Source organism: Coregonus clupeaformis, chromosome 26 (assembly GCF_020615455.1).
Source record: "Coregonus clupeaformis isolate EN_2021a chromosome 26, ASM2061545v1, whole genome shotgun sequence".
NCBI lineage: Eukaryota > Metazoa > Chordata > Actinopteri > Salmoniformes > Salmonidae > Coregonus > Coregonus clupeaformis.
In genome coordinates this window covers 51,771,966-51,778,263 of record NC_059217.1, presented here as the reverse complement: position 1 = coordinate 51,778,263, position 6,298 = coordinate 51,771,966, and the positions used below count along the sequence as shown (strand labels likewise).

At 42.4% G+C, this 6,298-nt stretch overlaps 1 pseudogene; it reads right to left on the bottom strand.

Moving 5' to 3' along the window:
* Positions 1-5,617: 5,617 nt before the first annotated feature.
* On the bottom strand, positions 5,618-5,963 carry LOC121545647 (annotated as a pseudogene).
* Positions 5,964-6,298: the final 335 nt, after the last annotated feature.

The window sequence follows — 6,298 nt, the reverse complement described above, 5'->3', positions numbered from 1 at the left end:
CTGTACATTAGTTGTTAAACAATGTTTATTTACTGGACAGTATTATAATAATGTATGACCTTGCATGGGGTTCAGCATTCTCTGTCTACATTCATTGTTTTGAATGGGGAAATTAACGTAAAAAGGACACATTCTTTGAATGGATGATTTGGACAGTGTAACTTAGTTGGTAGGGGGTGTTTATAGAACTGTGTGTGCTATGTGAGTTGGCCTGAATGGGTATAAAACCCTGCCACCCTGACTCATGTCCAACCAGCTCATCCAAGTGACTACACGTCCATGTCTCCCTGAAGAAATGGCTCAAATGAGCCTGTTAGGTTCTATCTCTTTGTACGAGGTAGAAATAGCAGGCTTGTCAAACAGGGAGATATCAACAAGGAAACAAGAGGAGCATTCATGTTATGCCCCAGGGAGTTGAACTGCAAGCGTCCATGGCTTCTACATTGATTTGACAGTCAATGCCAATCCCAAACTGCACCGCTGTTTTTGTTCAAATTGAAGGACATCTTCCCAAGTCTAATATCTGGAGGTAATCAGGACATGGCGTTCACTATATCTTTTGCAGGAGGTTTAATACGCTTTAATGTAGAATACATTTGTTCTGTTGCATTTTCTTCTCAAAACACGACACAGCATTATGTAAATTTGTATTAATGATTGGGAAATTGACCAAGACCATGGCATGGATCGCTCAACAAACCACCGTAAACCCACTTTGAAACAGAATTGTCCCCAATCAATGTTCTCCAAGGACTATCTGTAGATGCTGTGATTCAAATAAATATTTTGATGTAAAGTGGTTGTGTAGAATTAGCTCTTTGGTCCAAGCCAATGCCTTGCTTGTGACAGTAAGCAGATATTGTTTGTGCTGGCTGGTTCTCCATAGTTCTTCTTCTTCAGGAAAAAGGGATGTGATGTGTTTAAGTACCAGGATAAGACCACATTAAATGCAACTGGTCATCAACTGAGTGTTGATGGAACCCAAAGATTGGACCATTGGACTGAGCAATATTTCCTTTAGAATGATCTAATGGAACATCAATGGGGTCCAAGTGTTCATTAAGAAAAGCATTGCTTAACACCTATAATCATAGATGGTTAACGCATGCGGCTTGTGCCATGAACTGGAACCACGTCCCACATGGCACCCTATTCCCTATGTAGTGTACTACTTTTGACTAGGGCCCACTAGATAGGTAAAATGGTGTCATTTGGGACATGGCCCAGGAGTCGCTGTGGAGGAGACGAGACAGGTTAGCCTCCCCAAGGGATCAACAACCTCTATGGTTGCCCTGGTGACAGATGAGACTTCATTCCCTCTGTCACATAAACCTTATTTACTATCACAGCTGTTCAACTCTCCAACACCTCCCCTCATTCTCCTTATTAGATGCTTATGCCCAGGGAGGTCTACCATGTGCCTCGCAAAGATCTAGCTAGCTCTCAGGAAATGATTACTAACATGGTATGCATCCCAAATGGCACCCTATATTTCCTATAGGGCTGTGGTCAAAAGTAGTGCACAGTAGGGACTACGGTGACATTTGGGATGCAACAAAGGTCTAGACTGGAATAAAACCACAACATAAAATGTAGTATGCAGATTCAAATGAAAGGGGTTTAATATAAACTCATTATTATAATTTAGTAGGTCATGCTCAGTCTGTATTTAATACTGATCTGGGACATGATGCCACATAAGGGTGTATTTAATACTGATCTGGGACATGATGCCATTTAAGGGTGTATTTAGTCTTGGTCTGGGACATAATGCCATTTAAGGGTGTATTTAATCCTGCTCTGGGACATGATGCCATTTAAGGGTATATTTAGTCTTGGTCTGGGACATAATGCCATTTAAGGGTGTATTTAATCCTGCTCTGGGACATGATGCCATTTAAGGGTGTATTTAATCCTGCTTTGGGACATAATGCCATTTAAGGGTGTATTTAATCCTGCTCTGGGACAAGATGCCATTTAAGGGTGTATTTAATCCTGCTCTGGGACAAGATACCCTTTAAGGGTGTATTTAATCCTGCTTTGGGACATGATGCCATATAAGGGTGTATTTAATCCTGCTCTGGGACATGATGCCATATAAGGGTGTATTTAATCCTGCTCTGGGACATGATGCCATTTAAGGGTGGATTTAATCTTGGTCTGGGACATGATGCCATTTAAGGGTGTATTTAATCCTGCTCAAAGGCATGATGCCATATAAGGGTGTATTTAATCCTGCTTTGGGACATGATGCCATTTAAGGGTGGATTTAATCTTGGTCTGGGACATGATGCCATTTAAAGGTGTATTTAATCCTGCTTTGGGACATGATGCCATTTAAGGGTGTATTTAATCCTGGTCTGGGACATGATGCCATATAAGGGTTTATTTAATCCTGCTTTGGGACATGATGCCATATAAGGGTGTATTTAATCTTGGTCTGGGACATGATGCCATTTAAGGGTGTATTTAATCCTGGTCTGGGACATGATGCTATATATATGGTGTATTTAATCCTGGTCTGGGACATGATGCCATTTAAGGGTGTATTTAATCCTTTTTTTGGGACATGATACCATATAAGGGTGTATTTAATCCTGCTTTGGGACATGATGCCGTATAAGGGTGTATTAAGTCCTGGTCTGGGACATGATGCCATGTAAGGGTGTATTTAATCTTGCTCTGGGACATGATGCCATTTAAGGGTGACTGTAATATTGGTCTGGGACATGATGCCATTTAAGGGTAGATTTAATATTGGTCTGGGACATGATGCCATATACGGGTGGATTTAATATTGGTCTAGGACATGATGCCATAAGGGTGTATTTAATCCTGGTCTGGGACATGATGCCATTTAAGGGTGTATTTAATCCTGGTCTGGGACATTATGCCATATAAGGGTGGATTTAATCCTGCTCTGGGACATGATGCCATTTAAGGGTGTATTTAATCCTGCTTTGGGACATGATACCATTTAAGGGTGTATTTATTCCTGGTCTGGGACATGATGCCATTTAAGGGTGTATTTAATCCTGCTCTGGGACATGATACCATTTAAGGGTGTATTTAATCCTGCTCTGGGACATGATGCCATATAAGGGTGTATTTAATCCTGCTCTGGGACATGATGCCATTTAAGGGTGGATTTAATCTTGGTCTGGGACATGATGCCATATAAGGGTGTATTTAATCCTGCTCTGGGACATGATGCAATATAAGGGTGTATTTAATCCTGCTCTGGGACATGATGCAATATTAGGTTGTATTTAATCCTGCTCTGGGACATGATGCCATATAAGGGTGGATTTAATCCTGCTCTGGGACATGATGCCATTTAAGGGTGTATTTAATCCTGCTCTGGGACATGATGCCATTTAAGGGTGTATTTAATCCAGTTGTGGGACATGATGATATATAAGGGTGTATTTAATCCTGCTCTGGGACATGATGCAATATTAGGTTGTATTTAATCCTGCTCTGGGACATGATGCCATATAAGGGTGGATTTAATCCTGCTCTGGGACATGATGCCATTTAAGGGTGTATTTAATCCTGCTCTGGGACATGATGCCATTTAAGGGTGTATTTAATCCAGTTGTGGGACATGATGATATATAAGGGTGTATTTAATCCTGCTCTGGGACATGATGCAATTTAAGGGTGTATTTAAACCTGCTCTGGGACATGATGCCATTTAAGGGTGTATTTAATCCTGCTTTGGGACATGATGCCATTTAAAGGTGTATTTAATCCTGCTCTGGGACATGATGCCATTGAAGGGTGTATTTAATCCTGCTTTGGGACATGATGCCAAATAAGGGTGTTTAATGTTTGTTTTGTTTCTGTTCTCTCAGGCTATTACTTTGTGAGTGGCCACACGACCATGTGTTTACTTTCCCGGTGAATCAGCGCAGCTATCAGAGTGCAGGCATAATCACAGGGCTCCACACACACACACACACACACACACACACACACACACACACACACACACACACACACACACACACACACACACACACACACACACACACACACACACACAATAAGGTCTGTGAGTCTTCACTAATACAATCAGCATGGTAGACACTGCAGGGGCTGACACACTGTAGACCCACACGCCCCAGACGTGAGCTTCTCTGAGCTTCTCTCCGCCACAGAGGCCCCTCTTGGTTCGCTTTGATTCTGAAGCACCAGACAGAGAGGGGCGGACGTGTTTCATGTGCTGCTGCTGCGTCTTGTGTATCAGAGATTGGTGACCCCTGACCCCTCTTCCTTTAGATAACCATTACCTGACTGGACACACGTTCACCTCACATATAGCTTACGGATAGGACATTAATGACTGTAAGACAATACATGATTCAATCTTTGACAGATGAATGCAGTATGGAATTGATTTGAGGAGCTTTAGAAAACCATTTTGAAATACTCTAAGCAGTTGTGTGTATATCGGTTTTCCATAGATATTGGACTGGTTGAATAACATGCACGTTTCACACTAGTAAAAACATACAGTATTCAGACCCCTTGACATTTTCCACATTTTGTTACGTTACAGCCTTATTCTAAAATGGATTAAATTGTCCCCCCCCCCCTAATCAATCTACACACAATACCCCATAATGATGAAGCAACAAAAGGTTTGTAGAAATGTTTGCAAAATAAATAAAAAAGTAAACAGAAATATCTCATTTACATAAGTATTCAGACCCTTTACTCAGTACATTGTTGAAGCAGCAATTACAAACTCAAGTCTTCTTGGGTATGACACTACAAGCTTGGCACACCAGTATTTGGGGAGTTTCTCCCATTCTTCTCTGCAGATCCTCTCAAGTTCCTCTCAAGTTCTGTCAGGACCTGTACATCAGGACCAGTACATCACTGGGGCCAAGCTTCCTGCCATCCAGGACCTATATACTAGGTGGTGTCAGACGAAAGCCAAAAAAATGGTCAAAGACTCGAGTCACCCAAGTCATAGACTGTTCTCTCTGCTACCGCACGGCAAGCGGTACCGGAGCGCCAAGTCTAGGTCCAAAAGGCTCCTTAACAGCTTCTACCCCCAAGCCATAAAACTGCTGAAGAATTAATCCAATGGCCACCCAGACTATTTACATTAAACCCCCCCCCCCCACCCATTTGTTTTTACACTTGTGCTACCCGCTGTCTATTATCAATGCATAGTCACTTTACCCCTAACTACATGTACAAATTACCTGGACTAACCTGTACCCCCGCACATTGACTCGGTACCGGTACCTCGTTATTGTTATTTTATTGTGTTATTTTTTATTTATTTTTATTTTAGTTCATTTGGTAAATATTTTCTTAACTCTTTCTTACATTTTACATTTACATTTTAGTCATTTAGCAAACGCTCTTATCCAGAGCGACTTACAGTTAGTGAGTGCATCCATTATTTTTTTTATATATATATTTTTTTTATACTAACCGCAATAATATTTAATTGAATCCTCACATCCTCCTTCATTCTCAAAGCACATTGGAGTAGATCTTAGGTTCCTCTCCTCTGATCTTCTCCTCCAATGCATTTTGAGAACGAGGCAAGTAGAGGATGCGAGGAATCAAGGAAATACAATTGACATACACACCAGGGATTGGACTACTGTGAGGTCATCCTAGAGAACGAGGCTGGCCGACTATCCGTCCTGCTGCTGGATGAAGGGGTTGGGGATGGCTTCCATGCCGTCCTGAGGACAGATGAGCACCACGGACGTCCCTCTACAAACCACCAGGCCCAGCTGCCGCGTGTCCTCGGTCAGCTTGAACTGGTCGTCAGGATCCCGCAAGTACTCGATGGTGCTATCCAATACCAGGTTCAACAGGGGGTCCCCTTCAGAACTCCACTGGCCTCTCGTCCTCCCTGAAACTTCACACGGATTTGTTTATTATTACTTCTTCTCTCCTTCCTTGTTTCTGTCCTGGTTTCTGTCCGCCATTTTTAACCAAACTTCTTGAATTGCATTGTTGGTTAAGGGCTTGTAAGTAAAGTCTACACCTGTTGTATTCAGCGCATTTGACAAATAATGTTTGATTTTATTTGATTTGGATGGGGAGCCTCGCTGCACAGCTATTTTCAGGTCTCTCCAGAGATGTTCGATCGGGTTCAAGTCCGGGCTCTGGCTGGGCCACTCAAGGACATTCAGAGACTTGTCCCAAAGTCACTCCTGCGTTGTCTTGGCTGTGTGCTTAGGGCCGTTGTCCTGTTGGAAGGTGAACCTTCACCCCAGTCTGAGGTCCTGAGCACTTTGGAGCAGGTTTTCATCAAGGATCT